Consider the following 25112-nt stretch of genomic DNA (forward strand, 5'->3'; position numbering starts at 1 on the left):
CACATTTCACGAGACAAAATATGTCATATCTGCGCACCAAGACTGATGCCTACCTTATTGCTTCTGTAATACATTTTCTCCTTAGCTGCCCATTGGTTCACTTTCTCTTTGGGGTGAGGGAGTCAGTAGCTTTAATGGCATGTGGTTGAAAGGTTCTCCATAGTGCAACATGTGAAGCTGTAAACATGAAATTACATTGATTTCATCTGAGGCAAAATGTCACAAAAGGTGTTTAATGCTGTGGCAGCTGGTGCACAAAAAGCCTTGCACTGGAGGAGTCACTTGAACTGAATGGACCTCCTGGCACACATGTGTCACATAAACCACAGCATGGTGAATATTTCCCAAAAAGTATGGTATTAAATTTAGAAATTAAAACATCCTGTTCAGTCTTGTTGTTTGTCTGCTTTGAAAATCGTGGTCATTGCTTTGACTGTGACATTAATCCTTGCTGAAGCTCTGGGTGATGACCAGAGCTCAGGGCAACAGGGGTTCAGTGGCTTCTCACCCTGAGTAGGTGAGCTGTTGAGAGGCATTGAGGGTAAATAGGTCATGACACAGAAACACTGATCTGGTCTGAAGCAGTGAGGGGAGAGGATGAGGTTGTGCATGCTCCATTTTTAAAGGGAAGACAAAGGGCACAGAAGAAAGAAGCTTGGGGCTCGTGTGAGCAAACAAGGGCAGGAAAAGAACAGTGGAGATATCCAAAGGCACCCTGATGTGATTGTGTAAGAGTGTAAGGGAGACTTTGTGTGTGTGTGTGTGTGTGTGTGTGTGTGTGTGTGTGTGTGTGTGTGTGTGTGTGTGTGTGTGTGTGTGTGTGTGTGTGTGTGTGTGTGTGTGTGTGTGTGTGTGTGTGTGTGTGTGTGTTTGTGTGATTCTCACAGATAGCATATGCACAAGTGCTTCTTCCAATTCCTCTTGACTTATACTGCTATGTTGTATTAGTATTTTAATTAGTGAATATTAGGACTGGGCCATGTTTATTGTACAGTAACAATTATAAAGTATAATACAGTATATTTGATGGAATTATGTTGTATAATGCAGAATACTCACAAAATTAATCACTGAAGAACAACCAGTGAATTTACCTGACTGACGAAAAATATGAATTGATGACTATTTTTACGAAGACGATTACAAGACTACAACTAAATGAAAGTAAACCTAAAAACTATGACAAAGGATTTCACATTTGTTTGTCAATGACTAATAAAGAAACTATTAATGTATTCACCCATCTTTTACAATTCAACTATGTCTAATTTAAATCTGCTATAATAAGTCTCATTCAACAATGTGAGGACATTCAGATCATACATTGCAGCTCCTGATTAGTAAATCAGTTCGCTTTACTTGCTTCCTTTTGGTGGCTTGACTCTCAGGACAAAAAAAAATATGGCTACTGAAACTCTCCCAACTAAGGGACAGAGTTTTTTTTTCTGACCATTTCATTTAAAACACATCCGTTCCCATACAGCTCTTAGTAGAAAAAATGTCATGAACGGTAAGAAATTTAGGGCTTTCACGCAAACATTTAGGACTTCGGGGCCCATAAGACCGACCCTGCGGTGCCTTGAGCGATTTCATAACAACTGAAGTTTAAGAAAAGTCCTCTGCTTCTTGTTCCTCTTATTTGTTAAACTGAAAGTGATGAAATCACTGTCAATTTTAAAATACCAACAATCGAACCACCTAGGACCACACTGGAGGCAACATATACCTGAAGAATTACATCACAAAAGTTTTTCAGTTTCTATTGTTAAAGCAGACAACTTTCAGCAGTTTTCTTGACTGAGATAAACATTTATTTACCAGCTTGACGGTTTTGTCATCGACTGTGAGTTTGCAGTTCTTCCAATTTGCTCCAAATGGGCAGCCGTCATAGCGATATGCCATCTTGGTAATGGGTCCAACTGGCTATTGGTCATAATAGGATTTGATTGGTCTGAACCCTCTCAGATCCAGATTTATTGGCCTGTGTGCCTGTTTGTGCCCTTGACTTGAGGCCCACATTACCTGGGCCTCCATCTGTATTCCTTTTTTGTTTATTAGACTAAGCAGAAAGTAATTATTTCGCAGTCATTCCATTCGCTTGGCAGCAGGAGGCAGACTGGAGGCAAACCACTTCTGTGGACTAATCTGCTCACAGCACAGGTGGCTCCCGCTGCAAACAAGTGCGTGAATGTCCAGGATTCAACTTGCCAATACAACATGCATCTCATGAGGCCCAGCGCCAGTTGGTCATTTTTAAAAGCCATATTTGAAATGTCCTTCTCTCACTCCTCCTTTGACTTGACTATTTTCCCTTTCATTGTTTTGTTATTCTTTGTTTCTGATCAGCTTTTAGCTTTTAGTCTCCTTCTTTTGTTCTTCCTTTTCCTCTCGATTCTAATTTACCCTCACCCTTGTCTCAATCTTTCTTTCTGCTTTTCAATCATGCCCCCACCACCACACACACACACACACACACACACACACACACACACACACACACACACACACACACACACACACACACACACACACACACACACACACATAGACTTTCACTTCCTCTTATATCTCCCTCCCTTTAACTCATTTCTTCTTCCTCCATTCTCCCCAGCCCTCCCTCCCTATTCCCCGTAATAGCCTTGCGTCTCTACTGGCTCCATCTGCTATGACCATGAAGGGCACAATGCCCGCTGCTCAGCCCAAGCCTCGGAGCTACCACTCTGGCCACTGGATTGAACACGCTGGCATATGTGTTGTTCAGGAGGATGGCGCTACACACACACACACACACAAAGCCAGGTGGTGGTGGTGCCATGCATATGCATACACTGGAATGTGTGAGCAAAGCACAGTCTTGCAGTGCAAAAACACGCATGAGCACAAACACACGAATGAACATGTGCGATAAGCTCCAAATAAACAGCTCTGGGACGGTGACATATTCTTTGCCGTTTAGAGTGTTAGATTTAACGGGACATCCCATTTGTCGTGCTTCACAGCACAATGTAACCTGATGCTGAGATTGATCACTTTCAAAGCCTACCAGACTGAAACAACCAGATGTTTTACCATTTTACAATTTCACTTGCAGTATTCTTATTCATGGCGTGATGAATGAGAATTGTTGGTATGAGTTGGGCTGGAGTTGCTCATTATGAGGCAAATGAATGACTGTTTATTAGCACTGGATTTACCCTACAAGTTTCTTATGTGGTGCAACATGGAGCAAACTGTGTCCGGTGTGTAAGACACTACAGTCCTTACATTTGTTTGTAACCTGCCCACCGCCCCCCTGGTGAGGACACTGAAGCAGTGTGTATAGAGCTGCAGCTGCTACCTGTTCAATTATTTGATGTTGTTAATTTTAGGAAGGACACAGAGCCTGAATCACCTATGAAGTGAGGGTGCTTTAGAGGGAGAGAGCAAGAAATGTGACTGTGCTTAACAGCTGAGGCATTGGAACTTTATTCACAGATAACACACCACCACTGCCTGCAGCAACAATATGCTGTATGAATGTTTTCACTAATTTGAACAACTAAGGAATGACAAACTTTAGTGAGCTAAAATATTAAGAGACAAGTACCTCACAGCATGTGCTTCACCTCCACACACGCATACATATCCTCCCTTGTGCATGTGTGAAGGTTTAGCTTCCCTTCCGAATCAATAATCTGCCATTCTTAATTGAGCACTCTCCCTCCCTTAACTTGAAACCGAGTAGGCAGAAGTGGGAGAAACCTGGGCTTAGCTCCACTCCCCCACTATATGTGTTCAGATTTGGAACACGAGGACACGTGGACGCTCAGGTTAATGTGCACATGGACAGACGGTAAGACAATCCAGGTCTGAATGGGGCAATGGTGCCGAATGGGTAACCTTGGACTGCTATATACTGGTGGAATGTAGCTGGGAGTGTTGTGTGTGCATGTGTATGAATAAAGAAATAAGGTTTGGGGGCATGCCATCCAAAGCCAAGAGAAATATCCCAAAACCTTTGAAATATTTTGTGTTAGAATATTTTCACAAATTAATTAGAATTTCTCTGACCGTAACATATTTATGGGATAACAAACAAAACCTCTTTTAGCAGGAATGTTCACACCCAGAGCTGACTTTTAATTCCATGTAATTGCACATCTCTAGCTATGCCGAGCCAGCAGTATGTATTCAACCAGATAAGCATTCCAGATGAAGAATTTAACATAATTACTTCACAGACAAAGAAGAATTCTATCTTTATTCATTTAGGAATTTTTTTTTTTTCTATTTCAACCATTTTGAACTCGGTATATTCAAACGCTATGAAAACATAAAGCTGTAAATGTAAATGTCTTAATTTAGGTGTACTGATTATTTAATGCGTGTTACATTACGTAAGGTGGTTCGTGTGGATTATTTATTTTTCATGATAATATAACTTTTGTTTGCTTATGATTGTGCAAAGCTGCATGTATGTATTTTCATCTGTGCGTCACAATGAGAAAAGTTTGAGTGAGTGTGTGCCTGTGTGTGCGTGTGCATTTTTCTTTGATGTGTCACTTTTTTTTTTTTTTTTTTTTTTTATCTCCAGCCACCAACCACTTCAAAGCGGAGTGCTCTACTGTGCAGTTGCCAGTGGATACCATAACACGTAACTTTATACAGTCAATTACAACAGATCATTTAATTGTTCTTGCGACGCTACTCAAATTAAAACCACTAAAGTAAAATCAAATGCTTACGGACGGTATCATATCTGCAACCGTCATTTAATTCTGTCTCAGTAAAAGTAGACACCGACACCGCTTCCCAGTGATATATTAAACCATTGAAAATCCCTTTTTTTCCTATTATAATAAACATAAAAAGACAAGAGAGACATCGATACTAGGTGAGGGTATGGATAATAGATGATGAATCGGAGTGTCGGTAATTCTGTAACAACTGCCTCTCTGCCACATCTCCCCATGTTGCCTTAATACTAGAAAGAGCTTCCGGAAGAAAACAACAACAACAACAACACGAAAGCTATTGGTTCAAGAGGGTCTGTCAGAATCCAGAGCAGACTAAACCTGGCCGAAGGGACTGCTGGAATAAACAGTTGGATTTTATAACCACTTTTATAAAAGGGAACACAATAGCAGCCAGAGGAAAATCAGATTATTAGGATCACTATGCAAATGTGTACTCGAGAGACGCATTCATATCCTTGCCATCTTTTTGTTGAAGAGGCTTGGAGAGTGAGAAGAACACTTTCTTCAGGGCATTTGTATCGCTCAGCCAGCACGCTAATATTAGTGCTGGTACAGTAAATATCTCCCCTTCTCACTGGTCTATATACAGTATGTGCTCTATATATATGTCTGCCGTATGGTACTATGGAGGCTGTTTGATCGCATCAGCACATATAGAGGGATGCACTGTAATCACTGTAATCTCCTAGATAGGAAGAAGTCTTCATTTTGCACACATATTACACACACATCACAGAAGACACGCTTGTGCACACATTTTTTTCGACCCATGCTCTATTTTTTTTCTCTGTTCTGTGTTATGTGCTAAATGTGAATCTATTGAGGCACTTTGATCACATGAATGTCCTCAATCTATACATACTAACATAACATAACATCATTACTATCATCCCCCTCAGACACTGCACGGCTGAAATAGATGGTATAAAGGTAAACATGTGATTTACATGCTCCTTTTGACCGTGACTTTTATCTGATATGAAGTGTTCTATCAAACACCCGGCGCAAAGCAAGTGTCTCTGCTTGACCTTTGCAGTTGTCATTCTCCTGTCCAGCGTCTACGTGGTTAAATTCCAAATGTACTCGCACCCATATGTACGTACATAGGCATGTTGGTCTTAAAAGGAGATGTGGTCGTGTGCATTGTTGGAACATTGCTATCATAAGGTAGGAAAAAGTAACTAAGTAAATAACCTACAAAAACCTGGTCTTAAGTCAACGGCGCAGTATTTTACTGTTATTTGAAGGGAGCATTCTTAAGGTAGTAATATGGGCCTACGTAGACGGGTGAACAATGCGTGTACACTCTTGTTACAAACACAAGGACATGCAGCGCCGAAAGATTATGGTAGTGTACATCAATCTACCACTTTGCAAATTATAATAGCAATCCACCAAAGTGTAAGCGCACCTGGTTTTTAAAAGGAACGGGGGCTGATACTTCCCTTGAGCCCCAAACTCACCAAGTACAACCCATTTGAACCATGCATCCTAATTTGCACTCAGATTATTCACCAGTAAAGTAGCAAAAGTGGATTTGGACACCCCAAAATGAACTTGTTGTGTATGTCTTAGACCGTCAATTAAATTGTTAAGTTGTGTCTGTGTCAACCTAGCCAAAACTCCACCAGTGTGGTGTCACATCAGAAAATGTTTTTTTATGTTTCTTAGAGATATGTAAGCCCAGTGATAGGATCATTGAAAAACACAATTTTTAATTTTAGCAGTGTCTTTTATCGTTTAATTTGCAGGGTTTGTTGAATCAAAATGTACCAACAAAAGTTCTTTTGAGTCCAAAAGGCCCATTTAAATGAAGCCCTCAGTGACTGCTGCTGCCCACTGCCTCATGCACAATTCAACACTGTTCTTGATTGTTATTTTAGGTTGCACTGTGCACAGTAATTCTCACACAGCTACATGTTTCTGTCCAAAAGCATTAGAATGCCAAAATTTTAAATTCTGTTTTGGGGGATAATATTTCCCTTTCAGGACACCTAAATTCACAACATGGATGCTGAACAAAGAGAGGCTGTTTTTAGGAAACTAGACATGCAACCTTACACCTGGGGGAAGATACTCTGCCAGCATGGACACTATAATGTACTTCCAACTAGTTGTCAATATACCTTTGCACCACTGTCACCAAGACAAATTCTCAGTACACCCATTGTACTTAATACTCCAACCTATTTCATATGCACTCTGTATCCTCACATTTTATACGTGCTCTGCACTTTGATGTCATGCTGTCAGCTGTCAAAGCAACCTCACATGAACCCAGTTGGCTCTATCCATACTTGATAACTCTCAGCTCTACTCCTGGATGGAGCATCTCCATCTCCAGACCAGACGTCTAATGAGTTGAGAGATAATAGGCCCAAGTATGCACAAATGAAACTGCCTCATTATAGTCTTTGGTTAATGAGCTTTCAACTCCACACACACACCCCACCCCCTCTGTTTCTCAATTCATCCTCCGTGTCGCCCTCAGGTGTTGTCATTGACATGTGGATGGAAAATAATTTATGGTGCACCAGTATACACACACACACACACACACACACACACACACACACACACACACACACACACACACACACACACACACACACACACACACACACACACACACACACACACACACACACACACACACACACCCCAACAGGGTTTATGGGTGTACTATGATGCTTCACACATTGTCAGTCTTGAGCACACACACACTTTCATTTAAGTTCAGGGGCAGTCAATCTCTATCATTTGCTGCCTAAGGGATCTGCTGTCACCACTGACATTAAGGCTCCCTTCCTCTCCCCCTCTCTCCACATCAACAACTCCAAGCACTCATATATATTGGATTCACTTTATTCTGCTTGTAGAAGTGTTACATGTACAACAAACTCCACAGTGGGCTTTCAAAGTCAATGGAAATAGAAGGATGAGGTTTCAAAGCTGAACGTTTCCGAATTCTTGTATTAACAAAAGTACCGACGGAGCAAAAATGTTAAACTCTGAAAAAGTCAAATATTTAAATAGGTAGAAACAATCTGTAGGTAAGCTCTAAATCGATGGGGTCAGTTGAGATGAGTAAACCATTTCAGATGAAACAAAACATGATTGTCTCAGTGGTACGTTGACCCAAATCTCTGAATGACCTCATGTAACCTGTTTATTTCTTCCTTACCGTCCTTTATTTTAAAACACTGAAAGGTGCGATGTCGTCTGATGATGAAGCTACTTACTTAATATTAAAGTTCTTTATAATAACAGGCAGTGTACTGAACATTATTGTTTTACAGCAAACTGACAACTCCGCGAATAGGTGCAGAGTGACAAAGGTGAAGAGAGCAAGTTTGTTTTAAAAAAGTCTATAGAGTTGGGGTTGAGGGGGGATTGATACTCCCTGTGTGACGTCTCTCACCTGCCCCCCTCCTGCAACTGCTCGCCTGCTGACATACGTTTGACATGACGCTAACAGAAAGATGAAGACATCATATTGGCATCCTGCCTCCTGTCTTGAAACCGTTCTCCCTCCTGTCTGTCTCCATCAGTGTCTCATTTCCTTTCTCTGTCCTGCGTACAATCTCTTTACTGCCCTTTCCTTTGTGTCTCTTTGTCTCATAGCTTGCTGTTTTGCTCCCAACCCTTCCATTCCAGTTCTCTGCACTTTCCTAAAATATTATCCACCTCACATTCCTCCCTCTTGCCCCGTCTGATTGCTCGTTGGAGAAAAAAAAAAACTCTCTCCCCATATCTGTTTCCCTATCTCTTTTCCTCCTTGTAATAATGATAATAATAATATGTTTATTTATTATTTAGTACAGCACCTTTCAAAGCATTGTTACAAAGTGCTTTCGCCATCGCAAACAACAAAACAGAAATACAACAAAATAAAATAAAGAAGGAAAGAAATGCAAATAACAAAGATAAAATAGTAATAATGGTAATAAAACTAGAATTACTGTCTTGTGGTTGTCTGCTTCTGCCACCCAGTCAAATAGCAGTTCATGTTCATGTTTTTCCAGACTCATTATGCCTGTAGTGAAGACATTAAAGGAATCCTTATGTGTTCTTATGTTTGGTCAGGAAAGCTGATTCTGATTGAACACAAAGTTGACACACAATGCTTTTGATATGGATGTTGCTGCAAAGAAGCTACACATTGTAAAACGTAGATGCTTAACACATCTTCAACCCCACACAACAGAATATCTACACAGTCAGCACAGTTTCAAGGCGGAGACCTAATGTTAGTGTCACCCATTCAGTATCCAACATAAATGTGGAATATGGTCTCAATCTCCCGTTCTGTTGCTAAGTTATGGCATAATGTTCACAAGAACGTGATGGACATGAAGTAAAGGTCACCTTTGACCTCTGACCACCAAAGTCTCATCAGTTTATCTTTTGGACCAAGTTAACATTTGTCCTTCAAAGTCTTATTATATATTATTTGAGTCTGGACATACGAATGTCAACTACAACTTGACTGGTTGCCGGTGGCATTAACTTTTTGTTTTGTTTTCCGAGCTTATGTATTTTTACCTACCGAGGGAGGAAAGCATAAAACCTTCGTGGCTCATGAACTTTTTCAAATGTTCTCTCTCCATGATGTTTTAAGTCAGTCTCCCAGTCGTCACTCTGTCTCACCCAATTTTAGGAAAGACAAAAGACAAAATCTTCAGATGTCAGCAGCATATATAAAAAAGCAAATATGTATTCCATAAACAAACAAGTTATCAATACATATTGTCCAATGACTGCAAACTGTTTAAAAATGTTAGTTGTTTTGCTTAAAGTAATTCAATTTTTTTTTTTTCTGAGCTCTAGTTAAATGTGAAAGGAAAAAAAACCTCTTGATTCTATTAATGGAAACTATCTGCAGAACTAAAAAAAATGCAGGTCACAAGTTGATCTTACTTGTAATTTATTCATACATGTATACACTTTTCTATGCAAATGTCAGTAATAGTTCAATTTATTTTCAGTACAGTTGAAACCTCAAATCTAAACTCAGCCTCTTTCCGTCTCTTCTCCCTCTTCCCTCCCTTCACTCTTGCCTGGCTTTCAAACTGGTCTAGTGGGAGACCGGAGTGCTCTTTGGTGGCACCTCATTTCCATTTTGATTTCTCTTTGCCTTTGTAGTGGTTCATCATCTCTCATCTTGCAGCCTCACCGCCCCACGACCCCTTTTCTCTTGACTGCCCCTGGCTTTCATCTCTCCGCTCCTTCATCCTGTTCTCCTGGCATGTTTATCTATTGGCTTGTTTGTACAGGCGACCACTGACCCATTAACCGCATCAAACCATGCCTTGTCTCCTCCGTGTCAAGATTCGAGAACATGACTCAGATGTCTATTAGTGCTGATAGACATAAGAGCTTGCCTGCTTCCCTTTATCTTATTTGAAATGTGATGCTGACTATGGTGGCTTGTCTTTCTGGCATTGTACATCAATGGAAATTCTGATATAGGCACCTCGGGCATATTTTTCAACACGTATACAGTGAACCCTCGCTATAACGCGGTTCACCTTTCACGGTCTCGCTGCTTCACCGATTTGCATCGTGCATTGAAATCACATTACGACTATATGTAACGTAGATATATTTAATGTCCAGTTCTATCTATTTCAATTGTAAAATAAAGGTTACTACTTCACGGATTTCGCCTATCACGGTTTCTATTTGGAACGTAACCCCCGCGAAAAACGAGGGTTCACTGTATACAATACACTGTATATGAGATGACGCAGGGAACTGATGGAGAGAAAAAACATGTAACAGAGTTGGAGTTGGAGGCCCATGTGCAAATTCAGAACTTATATATTTACTATGGGGAGATTATAAATCATGCAATTTTTTAAACTAAGTCTAAACCCTTTTAATATGTCAGACATGCAGGGAGAAGAAGTAAATGGGTATGATAAGAAACAGTGCAATACAAAACAGCAGAGTGGGAAGCCATGATACAGATGAAGAGAAGAAAAGAGTTACAACAAGACAACAGAGAAGATGGATACTGTAGGGAATAACAGCATCAGAGACAGGGATAGGATGCAAAGCCTCCTGAGATTGTGCCTCCTTGTGCAAACTACACTTCTGTCCTTGGAAGACAAAAATTCTCTGTGGGCTTATGGAGTTGTCACACATCAGATATCACTCAATGTGGCTAAATCGGGGTGTTGATTGGACGAGTTCTCAACATCAGGGTTTTGTTCGCCCAAGACTTTATCATGTAGATCCAGTTTATTCAAGAATAAAACCATGACAGTGGACCTGAGACAAAATTCACGGGGCCAAATGTAAGATTATCATGGGAAGATTACCTCTAAATGTACAATTTTGCATCCCATTTCATTTTTTTTCTTGAATGGCCCGTTTAAATCAGTGTGTAATGAGGGAACAAGTGGAAACTTAGCAACATAGGTCAAGCTTGTGATCTTTTTGTTGAGGAGCTCCTACCAGGCGTCTCCACATTCAGGGCTATCTTTCATGTTCCTTTATACAGAGCTGTAAAATTTAAATAATCTGCCCTGCTCAAGTGTCTTTCAGCAAGTCCCAAATCCTTTTAGCACTGTGACAGACTATTATCTCAATATCACAAAACACAAGAGTCATGTTTCCTGAAGCGCTGCTTTTATCAAAGTGGACCAACTTTCTCACTAATTTGTGCTCTTTAGCTTGTGGCAAAAGACTTAGTTAAAGCAAAACTATGTAGCTTTTGCAGCCACAGTAGCCACAGATCACTTGACATTTAACCTGTTTAAAACGAGATGGGCTTGTGCAGAATTGAACACTGGTAATCAGTGCATATTGCTTGCTGGTTGAATTTCTGTTTGATTTGCTCCGAACTATGGTACCATGCAGGCATCAACAAAGATGAAAACAAAAGCTGAAGGTAGCGACAGTTTTCAGAGCCATTCTCTGCACCAGCTCTCCAGCGACTGCAAAGCCTCAGGACATGATGGGAATGTACCTGCCAGTCGACAGATCTAAGAGCTTTATAGCAGTCCGTTGAAATGTATTGATTTTGATTTATTTTTTTTTCTTCTTCATTTTATTGAATAGTTTGAAGGTGTACTCTGCCTGCGGAATAAGGCTCTGTAAAAAAAAAAAAAAAATTTTAAATTTCAAAATTCTTTACAAATATCGAGCAGTTTGCTATCATGTCAAAGTGTGTAATAGACCCATCAATGCACTAAAAGATTTTGTGTGCGTGTCCCGTTTTGCAATGCCTAGGCGTAAAAAGTATGTGACCAGTCCATTCTCTTTCCCAGGGTGTGATGTCACTAAGTACAGAGTCCATGTGGAAAGGCGGTAGAGAGTGGTTGGATGGAACTAACACAGGACTTCTACCTGAGAGACCAGTGTTTGAGTCTGCGAGACGGCACAAGTCAGCATGGCTTCACTCTGTCAAGTAACGTAAGTTGCTTACATACATAATGTAACGTATTTAGCGTGCATAAAAATTACTTAACTCAAACCATTAGTTTCCCTAACCCTACGTAGTTTTTGTGCCTAAACTGTGTCCAAACCACGCTCCTTTCCTAAAACCAAACCAAGTTGTTTTTGTTGACTAAACCTAAGGCACCTTACTTTTCGTGCTTTGGCATTGTACCAGGTCGTACAGAGACAAGAAACATGCCTTAAAAAGAGGTGAAATCACATTACTGCTTGTTTTATTTGTGATAGAACTCATTTTAGTAAAATCTGTATTGTTTGATGAGGAAGAAGATACCTTAAGTTTTCAAACTGATGAGCATAAGCATTAGTTAACATTAGCTACTGGTCATAACCAATGAACAAACTAACAACTACACAACAACAACAACGACGACGACAAAAAACACTGTAGCTTCCAAGAATAAGGTAAGTTGCTGTTTCTTTAATCTGAAGTTGCTCTCTAAAACAAAGTGTGTAGTACCAAGTGTTTGTTGTTAGAAAATGTACATCAGTAAAGGGCGATTTTACCTTAAGACCTCTTTAGATATTTCTGGTGACCATGCTGTAGTTAGAAAAAATGCTTCATTCAAGGACATAGTCTCCATTCTATTATTACCAGAAGTAATGCTAGTAGTGTTGTTAGCAAATTAAACCTGTAGACCTAATGGACTAATCAGCTCCCAAGTTGTGAATAAATATATAGAACTGTTTCAGGGTGCTGAAAAAACATGCACTTTTATCCCATTTTCTCAATTTCAAAAAAGTGAGTCGTTACAAATGACTCACTACTGCAGATACAACTATATGGGCTCAGAACTGTTTCAAAGCAAAATTACGTTTTATCACTGTTGGTTTCTTTTGGTCTGCTGATGAAAGAATCAAAGCCTTTGAAAAATGACAACATATTTGCTTCTCAAGTTTGTTTATAAATAGATGTAAAGAAGTTATGATAGACCTGAATGTTCATGTTGCAGGCCTTTATTAACGGAATCCATGCTCATGCTTTTGGAGAAATGTTTATATGAGGATGGAAGGCTGATAATGTCTGTGATCTAGGCTTTGCTTTAATAATACCTTATTTACTGTTACTTCATACATGTACGAAAGAAATTAAAAGTGTTTGCAGTCTATTTTTGAATATTTAATAAAACTGGTCTGATATGTTAAAAGAAATGTGCTGATGGAAAAAACAAATAGTTTAAGACGGACACATTCAGAGGAAACAATGGGGTTCAAATGAGTGTGAATGAATTCAGACATCTTTATTTATTTACCCTTTTTTACACATGATTTTGAACACATGCCCTCAAGAATGAGGTCAGGAAAAAAAATTGCAGCACACTGCATTCAGGTCAAATACAAACTGCTTGAACAGTTTCTAAAGTGTATGTTTTGAGCTATCGCTACTGTACGTTTTTTTAAAAAGCCATTACCTGCACTGGTAGAATGATTACAACATACTGTAGGTGAGCAGTGAACTTTGTCTGCTGCACTCTGTCTTAAGTCCCTGATTTCATTTTGCACAGTGAAATATAATTGAGGATGAAGTGTGCAGCCCACAAAACTGCAGATCTCATTGAAGCGAACAAGATAGAATGAGAAATGACTGGGTGCATCACTCGTGTGTCCTGGAGATGAAGCACAATACGTTCGGGAGTATCTCCCATTCAGACCGAAGGATTATTTTCCCCTTCTCACCCTTTTCTCCCTCAACAAGTCAGTCTATGTCTCCACAACTTGGAAAGATTCACCCCATCTGTTATCACACATCTGTGCCTGATATGTGGGCTACTCGGGGCTTATTGGAAGTACATGGCAAACTGCACCTGCTCGTAGGTTTAGGGCTGGGTACCATCAAAATATGTTGACACCTGTATCGATACTGATACTGTGACTTTCATACTTTTTTTTCAATACCAATTTAAAATATATATATTTTAAGAAAAACTTTACATTTCACATTATCGAAGATGTATTCAGTTATCATTCGGGTTAGTGGGGGGGAGGTTACCCAGGTCATTTTGTCGCTACAATTAACAGATATCCATCACCCACCTCACATAAAAGCTATCACTAGATGATACAATCTATCTATGTTCTCTAAATGCCTCACATGGAAGTTATCGCCAGATCCTGCAATTAACCAATGTTCCCCAAACATCTCATTATCCGTAAATGGTTGCTAGCCAGCATTGCACTGAGAAGCCAAGCATACTTCAGTGCCCACAACTCAGATAGTCGTGTAGTCAAAACTCAGCTTGAAACATTGAAATAAGGCATTCAAATTAAAGATTTACCTCCGTTGAAACTGAATAAGTTTATCCACAAGGGCAGATCTCCTAAGTAGAGTCTACACATGGTAAATGCTCTGGCTCATTGATGCTACTTTCCTTCCTGTGTAAACATAGCAAAGGTTTGTCATTTTAACATGACAAGGTGTACATGTGGATATATCTGAGGTATCGAAATTTGCCAAAGAAATTCGGTGTGGCCCATAAAAGTCCGGTAGGCTACTACGTTAAAGAAAGTGTGACCTCTGAAAGCCATCAAAGTCCCTGCAAGGAGGTGTGGTGGGAGTAGTTGGATGGCCAAACAGGAGTTTCATGCAGAACTTCAATGTTTGTGTTCTATGTGAAATAAAAAGTCAACAACTACTTATTTTGAGTAATGTAAATAAGTTAACTTAAAAAAAAACGTTTTTAAGTAACATAAAGTTATTCCTAAGCCTAACCAAGTGTATTTGGTGCCTAAATTGAACCAGACTGTGACCATGTCACTATATTAACCACGTGTTTAGTAATGTTACCATGACAATAGTAATAATAATAATACACTGTATTTGTATAGCAATTTTCATACAAGAAATGCAGCTCAAAGTGCTTTAGAGCAAGATAATTACATGCAGTGTTTGACTTAAAAACAGATATAAAGGAACATTTAAAAAATATAGAAGAGAAATGAGATGCACAAGAACAGATCAAATGCATGAGAACAGATGAAATGCATTAAATTAAACAGAAATAGAGTTAAAATATAAAATAAGCAATATCCACTTTAAAGGTGCGGTAGTTCAAGTGCAGGGAAGTGCAAGAGAGCTTCAAGAGTAGCTAGTTAAAGGCTGATGTAAAGAGATATGTTTTGAGCGTTCTTTTGAAATTATTAACTGAGCTAGCTTCCCTGATATCTACAGGTAGTTTGTTCCACAGCTTTGGACCCGAACTGACAAAAGCTAAATCCCCAATTTTCTTTCGGCTGTTGCTGGGAATCTCCAATAAACTAGCAGCGGATGATCTCAGTGTTCTTGAAGGCACATAATAACCAAAGAGTTAAATATGTAACTCGGTCCAAGGCCATTAAGAGCTTTGTACATGAGGAGGAGGACCTTAAAGTCAATCCGGTGTTTTACAGGCAGCCAGTGCAGAGCAGCCAGATCTGGACTGATGTGTTCTCTTGTCTTGGTTCTGGTTAATACTCGAGCTGCAGAGTTTGGGATGAGCTGAAGTATCTCTGTTGTTTTCTTTGGTAGGTCAGTAAAAAGTGCATTACAGTAGTCCAATCGGCCAGAAATGAAGGCATGAATCAACTTTTCGGCATCCGTCTAATTTATAAATGGCCGCACCGTGGCAATGTTTCTAAGGAGAAAAAAATAAGTTTTTGTCACCTTGTTAATGTGGGCTTTGAAACTTAGGAGTCTAAGATTACACCAATACTTGTTACCTCCGATCTTATCCACGGAGTTAGTTGCCCTAGATCTTTTTCTACGTTTTCTTTTTGTTTTGTCTTATAACGAGGATAAAACAGAAATCCTCCTCCTCGTTTAATTGGGACTTTATTGCTCTTCTATTTATTTACTGCTGAAAGACATTCAGTGATGGATATAATTTGGTTCAGCGGCAATGTACAGTTGTGCGTCATCTGCATAACTATCATGTCATGTTTCTCTGACACATGATCTCCAATTCTGACATAAAACTTCCTCCCTTTGATGTATGTTTTGAAACAGTTTAAGAAACTGTCGGACAGACCAACCAACTTCTCAAGACGATTGATCAGAATATAATGGTCAATCGTAGTGAAGGCTGCGCACAGGTTTAAGAGGATCAGAATACCTTATTTTCATCAGAGTTTAGCATGCCTGGTACACCTATCAGTGGTACTCTAAGGTTTAGTGGGCCGTTACTAACCATATATTTAGGACATATGTGTGATACCACCTATCAACCGGTCTGACAACGGTCAAAGTGGGTGCTTAATTATAGGCTTGTGGTTGTTACAATTCACAGAATGAGAGAGGACCCAGATTCACAACACCAGAAGCTAGGAAGTTTTATGCAGACAAAATCTTTTAATAACAAAAAGGAAGGAATTAGATATCCAAAGGGCCAAACAAAAGCACAATGAGACAGCTGGTTCTGCATCCCAAAGAAAACAATTATTATAATTTTAAACCGTGATGAACCCCACCTTACTTTATTTGCCTGCCTTTGACATTGCATTAACTTAAACCAAGAAATCCAAACCATCACAGTGATACAGCCCTGAAATGTAAAAATCTCAATACAGCATTTTGGATGAAAAAAGTGAAACTGTGTAGTGTTGAGATACATTACAAGCAGATGCTGAGCAGAGTGCTGATGAGCTGTAACTCATTAGGTAGAAAAACCAGGACCAAGATGCCTAAAAGGCAGAACAAAGAGGAAGAAAGAGAGTAGGCAGTGGCAAACAGAGAAGCAGGGGGTAGAAGGAGGTTAGAGGGAGGACTACAAATGGCCTGGAAAAGAATGTGTTAGTATCCTAGTCCTGGAGGTGCTTCAATGGATAAAGAGACATTAGCTACTGCAGTGATACATCTTTAATGGCACTTTATGGGCCCTGTCTTCAGCTAAAACAATTGAGCCATTCTAGCGGGGCCTGGGTAATATACCAAAAAAAAAGCCATTGGTAGCTGGTCCGTGTGTATACTTGTGTGGTGACACGGAAGAAGAGTGAAGAAAGAGGGAAAACGGAGGGGGGAAAAACAGCTTAGCAAAAGAAAAAAGATGATTTGGCGCAAACGTTAACTTGATTAAAAAGTTGTTTCGGTTGCAGGAAGAGTGTTGTTATGTCGCCATCCGTAACTGAAGAACACCAACAGATTGCTTGGCAACAAGCTCATGCAATTGTTCCAAGGCTTGGAAGGAAAAATAAACATGGCATTACCATCCAAAGAATGACATAAATAGGATGCAGAATACGACATGTTCTATGAACTAATGAACAAATGGTCTTTTACAGTCTCCTCTGTTGGTTTGTTTCTAAGCTTGACGCTGAATAAACGAAGAACAGATATACTTCAAACACAGTCTACTATTTTTTTTCACCACTTGAAGACATACAGGGGGAATTAGTGGTTGAACAAATTATGTTAAACGGTCAACAAGCAAGTGAGAAAGGGTGCCAACAATAAAGATCACTGAGCAGCAAAAAACATATTAAAATGTGGTGATTTTAAAGTTTTTAGACAAATCAACTAAGATTAAGAGTCCCTTTTCATGAGCTGAGCATTTTTTTTTACTTGTAACCGACCCTCATAGTGACAACTTGTCTTTCTGTCTGTAGACCTTTCATGAGGTGTTGGCTACCTTTTTCCTCGTTATAAAGTTTTTGTGAATGTTTGTCCTTATCCAAATTCAGGAGCTCAGAATAAAGGGTGCCGTATGCTCTACAGCAGGGGTCTCCAACCAGTAGATTGCGGGCTACCTATTGGATAGTGAGCTTCCTGGTAGATTATGAGCTACTGGTTGAGTATTTGTATGAAGTATCAATTTGTTATTGTTCACATAAATTAGGTTTATTCAGCTGGTTTGGTGGAACTCAGCCATGTGAATAAATGTTAGTGTCTGAGTGCTACTTGCTAAATCCGGACTAGCAAATTAAAACTCCTGAGGACAGGAGGACGCAGTACCGTCCTTCTGCTAGTGGAGCAGTGTACTTGATGGCATCACCACCTCAGTCCACTAAAATGGTCCGAATTGCATTCTGGGATACTTTGCTTCCCCAACTCCACACAAGTCGGTACCCGACGCATCCTTTTGATAAAACAGGCAGAGCCAGAACACATCTGGGCTTTCGGACCGTACTTGGCTAGATGCGAACTTTAAAATGGAACAGAACTTGGGCCGCAAATGATGACGTTTGACAAGTCTATTGAGAAAGGGCACCAGTGTTTCTGCCACTCCCACACACCTGATTGTGACCTGCACACCTGTTTCCCATTTCCCTAATCACCTCAGAAGTTCCCATCAGTTACAACAACACCAGATTGCCTTGTTTGCCTCTTATGCTTGCCAGTTGTAACCAGTTATGAAACCTGCCTTACATTGTTTGCCTGCCTTGGACCCTGCATAGATTTAAACGTGATTCTTATTATTTTGTCTTATGGGACCAAACCTTCTTAGCTTCTGAAGCAAAGCATTCACGAGTAAAATGAATTTCACCACCTCCATTAGAACTACAGCAAACTCGAATGTGGGCAATTAGACTTCTCTTATACTGAGAAAAAAAAATGTTTGATTAGTAGCTTGTTGGAAATGTATTTGGCAGATGGGGGGTTTATCTTGTAGTGTTTGGACTCTGTGCACATTGTTGGATTGTATCTAATGCAAAGAACAACTTCTGTTCTTGTTAATCAGGTTTGATAAAAGAATAATTTGACATGACTTATCTTGGCCAACCATTGCCCATGTCTGTTTATGTGATCTCTTTTTGTCTTTAAGGGTTGTTATTTTTAGATTACCAACCACAAACTCAAGCTTAATATCTTTCATGATCATTTCTGTCCACAAAAAAACTTAGCTTCTAAATACACCAGTAATCTTCTTCATGGGTAAGCTGACAGCTGAGTACAAAGCTATCTTGATGCACTTTGTTGTCTTTGCATTTCACACATAATCTATTCTTGAATATTAAGCAGAGTAAAAATGTAGTAGAGTGTAGTTATGGGCACTAAAATACATCTCATGAAATCCTCTATTGCAAACAGTCAGCTATTTTACATATCCTGTTGTTGGCCCAATGGTATGACAAAGCACTGTACATACATCTCAAACAATATTTTCAATTTCCTGCTAATTTGAGAATTTAGTACACAAGTATGCAATTTTCTAGACATTACAAGGTTTTTGTAGACGTATTTGCAAGAAAATTTGTATTCGACTTTGAAAAACTCAAAGTTGGTCCAATTTTCTGTCTACATCACTGGTATTCAAAACCATTTAAGTGATTCCTCAAAGAGAATCAAGGATAGGTGGACAAAGGCAAATGTATAATGCAGATTTTGTAATTTTTTTTTCATAACATGTTGCAGAAATACAGCTAGCAGGAGACGGCATGTGCTTAAAGTGGGACCACCGCATCAGTAAATCTTCCTCTAGGAGGAGGTCAAGAGGCGGAGGGTGATCAATGCCATCGAATCAGCATAGAGCATGAGAGGGAAGGAGGGGAAAGATATAATGGGGAGGATGATGACAGTGGTGTCGACTGGGAGAGGAGGGTCGGTGGGTCAGCATTAACCAACGGGACAAGAAGGCCACAGGGGCCTTCGATTAGCTCCAGCAGCAGTCAATAGTAGTTCGATGGATCTCTCTGAAGGAGTGACAGTGAGTGGTATTCGTCAGGTAAAAGGGATGTTAGGGTGTGTGTGTGTGGTGGGTAAAGCTGAGAAAAAAGACCTCGGGTATAAACAAAGACATGGAAAGTCAAAGGAGTCAAGGATGCACCACATCTTCATTAGTAGCAGTGAATACTATAAAAAGATGTACTGGCAATAAAATGTTGTTTACACATCTTGTTGATGCAGCAAGAGATTCAAAGTAAGCACCCACACTATGAGCGGGGAATCTAAAAAAGCGCGCCTGCTTACAGGCTTTTCTGCAGCACTGGTACACGACCAAAACGGCACCTGCAGTGCATTCAACCACTCAGGGGGAAAGTGAATGGGAGACCTCAGAGTAACAGAGCTGAACAAATTGAACCTTGACCTGTTCCTCTCTAAAATGGGTGGGTAAAGTCTCCATCCCACTGATAGTGTCACACGAGAGTACAGAGGGGAGAGTGAGTTTTGAAAAAACTGAAATTTCAGCAGCACCTGGCCAAGACAGCTGAGTCATTGGTCTCTCACACACAGTCTATTGACTGTGTACACAGACTTAGAGTGTGTTATGGTGATTACCCTGAAGGTGTTACGATTGTTGAACCTGTTCTGATTTGGGCAGCAGGGTGAACTGGGTCCTTTTCAGTCTGATCTAGTTGATTTTTGACAGCAGTCCAGGCATAAAAATGAATGAACATATGTTTCCTCATGGTGCTTTCAGAGGTTCAATACATGGGTCTGCCTTCGACATGGTGTGTATGCCAATGAATATTAAAGAGACCACCTGGAGGTGTCTGGGGCCCACCAGATTTTGTTCATGTATCAGTATCAGTGCTTGTTAAGACCTGCTGCTGCAGTTTTATTGAGCGATATCTTTTAGTGTCAGTTTCAGTGGTTTTCCTTTTTTTTTTGTGTCATTCAAGTAATTTACATATTTGTACTTCTGCCATAATAAAACATCCGATTTTTGTTTATTTGCTGTTATTTTATACTTGACAAAATAGACTGACTTCTGAGAGTTATTTAATGTTAGTTTGAGTGCAGCTCCCTTAGTGCTTTTCCTTTATTTTTTTTCAAATTGCTTTTTGCAGACTTTACAGTCTTTGCTCCCCTTCTTCTTTTCACCATTTTATCCAAATGTAGCCTCGCTTTTCTCTGTCTCCTTGGCTAATTTATGATGCGGTTACTCAGAGTAGTCAATCTATTACATACAACTGTTAATTTTGTTTTAGGATCATGTGAGATTTTGTATTCATGCATCTTCCTCGGGTTGATTAGCAATGCAACTGTAATTGTCATCCCGTGTGTTTTCCTCTGTATTAATTTAGTTGTTTAACAAGTGCTTGTTCCAGTCAAGAGTAAAAAAAAAAAAATTAAAAAATCAGCACAATTTGATTCAAATGTTTTTTATGTCTGTAGAGGTTTTCGTTTTGTGTGTTCCAATGTTTATTCCACTGCGGGGGACCAGTATTTACATGGAGATTTCCTCCCAGGGGTGCTTTGTTGGCCAGCTCTGTCCTGTATACTATCCTGTCTGCCTGAACTCTACACGCGCACACATGCGTGCACACAATGCAGCGCTTTGTAGTTCTCGTTCCACTTTTCCCTTGTCCCTCTGTCCTTCACCGATCACACACCATTCCATTCACGATGCAGACTTCAGCCCATCTGTCACCAGCAAAGCCAGAAAAGGAGAGGAAAAAAGCTGTATAAATAGGTCCCAAAACAGTGTGTGTGTGTGTGTGTGTGTGTGTGTGTGTGTGTGTGTGTGTGTGTGTGTGTGTGTGTGTGTGTGTGTGTGTGTGTGTATGTGTGCGTGCGTGCGTGTGTGTGTCTGTGCGTGTGTGTGCGTGCGTGCGTGCGTGCGTGTGTGTGTGTGTGTCTGTGGTTACACATAAACCTGTACCTGTGTTTTTCCAGGAAGTGACAATTTGATGTGAACATTTTTGGTGTTGTGACACTGTGATATCTGCAGTGGCCCAAAAATTGGCTGTGGCGCAAACAGCAGGAGAGGGGGAACCGAGGCAGTAGACAAAAGACAGGCAGAGAGGTGGAGGGCTGCAGGAAGACAGAGGGTGATATTGTGGATACACTATATGTTTACTTGCCAGCAGGAGGACGGTGGCTCAATCTCCTCTCCTGCTTGTTTCTCAGCTCCTCTCTCCGCCTCCTCTGTCCTCTCTGTGCTCCTCCGGTCATACGATCTCATCCCGTACTGCTGCGTCTATTAAAATTAAAATCATGGTTGCAGTCTATTTTATTCATTTTGATCATGCCTGATTTTGCAATAACACTCTTTGTATTCTAAGGTTTTAAAAATGGGGCTTTCTTTGAAGTGCTGGCCAGTGTGTTCTGAATCATTTCATACCATATTGTGATTGGTTACTTTGAAGGCCATAGTATCATTTAAATTGTTTGAATTTGGTCCTGAATTGTTTAAATTGCCAAACTTTTGAAGGAGTCTGTTTTTGATCAACAAAGCTCAAAGTCAGCTATTTTTGAGCGTGTTGGTTAAGATTATGTTAGTGTGTGCAAATCATAAGCATTTTACTTCATGCTTTCGATTACTCGTTCTTTAATAACATTATCCTAAATACTCAGTTGCACATGAAAATGATATAGTACCGATGCATTTCAGGTCAGTCTGGTAGTTTCTTTCAACACTTGTTCAAACCAGAGAAGGAAAAAAAGGTAGATTGAAAAGAGGAGGGGAATCAAAAAATGTGATTAGAACTGCAACAATATCTGTTCCATAATGATGAAGTAAATTGATTTTGTTATTGACCGCAGATTTCATTATCACTATATGGGTTTCTGATATGTTTGCAGAAATCATCTGCTCAAGTAGAGTTACTGTTACTCTGCTGAGAGTGTGCCAATGATTACATATTTATGGATAAAAGAAGAAGTTGCACTTCAGCTTGGCCGGCTTTTTAGTGCAAATGTGTAAATGAAAATCCTAAATCAATATTTCAAGCACATAGTAGACATGAGTACAACAGTAAATTTACAAAAAAAATATGTTTATATAATATAAAAACCTTCCAAGATTGTTTTCAGGGAAAATACAAGAGGAGCCTATAGGAGACGTCAATGAAGGGGGGAGCTTTTTTTTTTTTTTTTAATTATGTAATTGGATCTTTCATTTTGTTGTATGCACTTTGATATTGAGAAAAAGCTAGAATGGTTTTATTGTGGAGCAGCCAGTCAGCTCTCTGCCTCATTCTACTCTTGTCTGATCAATGTTAATATAGCACCCGCATGCATTTATGGTGGCAATAATATGGTAGCCAAACTGTGCTTTAATTTAATCCAACCCATTTATACATCTCTCTGCCAACCTACATGCCGTACATCTCTACCAACATAGATCTGTCCATTTTGAATACATTTGAGTGTTAAGTGCAGTGTAAATAATTTAGAATTATGTAACATTTGTTGTGTCCTCGAAATGCAGAGATGGATCTTCCAGTTAGAAATGCTTTTAAGTAGAAACAGGTTATTTGATATGGCGCTGGGCATTTTTCTTCTTAATGTGAGCCGTTCTGATGCAATTCCACAAGTTTCAACTTGATTTATTCACTTTAGTCAAGAGTCATTTAGCTCCATAAATATGCTGCATATCTAAAATCCCTTTTACCTTGTTTGAAGTCACAGTAGCTCACTCCAAAAAGGCCTTGAATCCAATGAAACTGCACTGGTTGAAAGAAAAATAAGAATCAACTTGCAGACTCTCACCTATATTAGATCCCTTGTTGTTTGCAGCTCTCGTGCTGTTGCTTGCAGACACAGATACAATACAGTTATATACTGTGTGGCTTTCTGCATCACCTCTCGGGAGTGCAGCTCTGTGTCTCTCCGATCTTGGCATGTGATCCACACATCATTTAGGAAAGATAAACAGCTGAGCATGTGCTTGTATACACTGTGTATTACATAGCACATTCACACATACATTATTTTAATCCACACCCACTGCATGTCAGCCGTGGGGCTGCGGCTGCAGGTCCTACCATTTAATCAATGAGTTTGTCTTTGATAATGGCCATCGGTATAGTATTTTGGAGGTCCGACAAGTGATGAGTTGTAACCAAAAAGCAGACACACAAAGGATCTCGCACCGAGACAGGGAGGCACTACAGAGATGGAGGAAGGGAGAGTCCCCCACCTGGTAAAGTATCTCCATGACATAATTAGTGACTACATTGGGTTTTTGCAATATTTATACAGTATAAATGTGATCACTGATCTTTTCCCTGTACATATTAGCTGGAAACCGCACGCGGAACGCATGAAAAATAGGCATCGTCTCTATTTCATATTGTATTTTATTATTTATACAGGTGAGACGGGCGTCTCGGCAGGCATTGTGGCTGCTCTGATCTGTTAATATAGACGCCGAAATGAAATGACGCCACGCAGCAACAGGTAACGCACACGCCATGCAGGCAGTGTGTTCCAGGCCTTTTGCTATGTTCTGTTTTTTGTTTTTTTTAAAGATGCAGAATTTCTTTTGAACGAGAACGAATAAATAATATTAGAAAGACAGGTGTAGTACACTAAAGCAGGTGGTTTGGTGTCGTTAATAATCTTAGGGTCTGAATGTCCAGAGATTAGATCCTACATGTGTAAAGGAGAGAGTTATAGACCCAGAATATCTTCATGGTAATAAAGGGAAAAGAAGAGAGAATGTGTAATCAGCTTCACCTAAAATGTGACGTTAAAAACATATGGACTGTGTGCAGCGTATGATATGGCGGCTCTCTCTGTAAACAGAAAGTTATGAGTTAAAATAGCTTGTCTTTTCTCCTATTCTTTTTTTAATATATAAAATATTTTCATGGAAAATTGGGTACATACTGCATGACAAAATTAAATGACTGCATCACTAAACAATAAAAAATACTGAGTAAACATGTACATCCATTAGCTTTCACGAGACAAAAAAGTACTTTAGTATCAAATCCTCCAGTTGTGAGCTCATAAAAATAACAAATGTAACTGAATCCACACAAACATCTTCCCCTGACCTGCGCCGTGTCCTACGGAATAACACTCAGCTTTTTTTTTTTTTTCACTCTGACAGCAGGAGACACCTATACATCAGCGTTGCCCTTGTCCTAATCGTCTCTAATACAACTCTGATATTAGCTTCAGATTCTGCATACTGAGAAAGTCTATTATAAATACAAACACTCAGGCCTGCGCACACACGAACACACACGTTTTCAAGTTCATAAGTGCATGTGCACACACACACGGGGTCAAAACAGTCTCTTAGGACTAACAAGGAAACGATCTCT

Source organism: Brachyistius frenatus, unplaced genomic scaffold (assembly GCF_029030835.1).
Source record: "Brachyistius frenatus isolate BFR_SWC_R1_liver_20210118 unplaced genomic scaffold, ASM2903083v1 Contig_41, whole genome shotgun sequence".
Lineage (NCBI taxonomy): Eukaryota > Metazoa > Chordata > Actinopteri > Embiotocidae > Brachyistius > Brachyistius frenatus.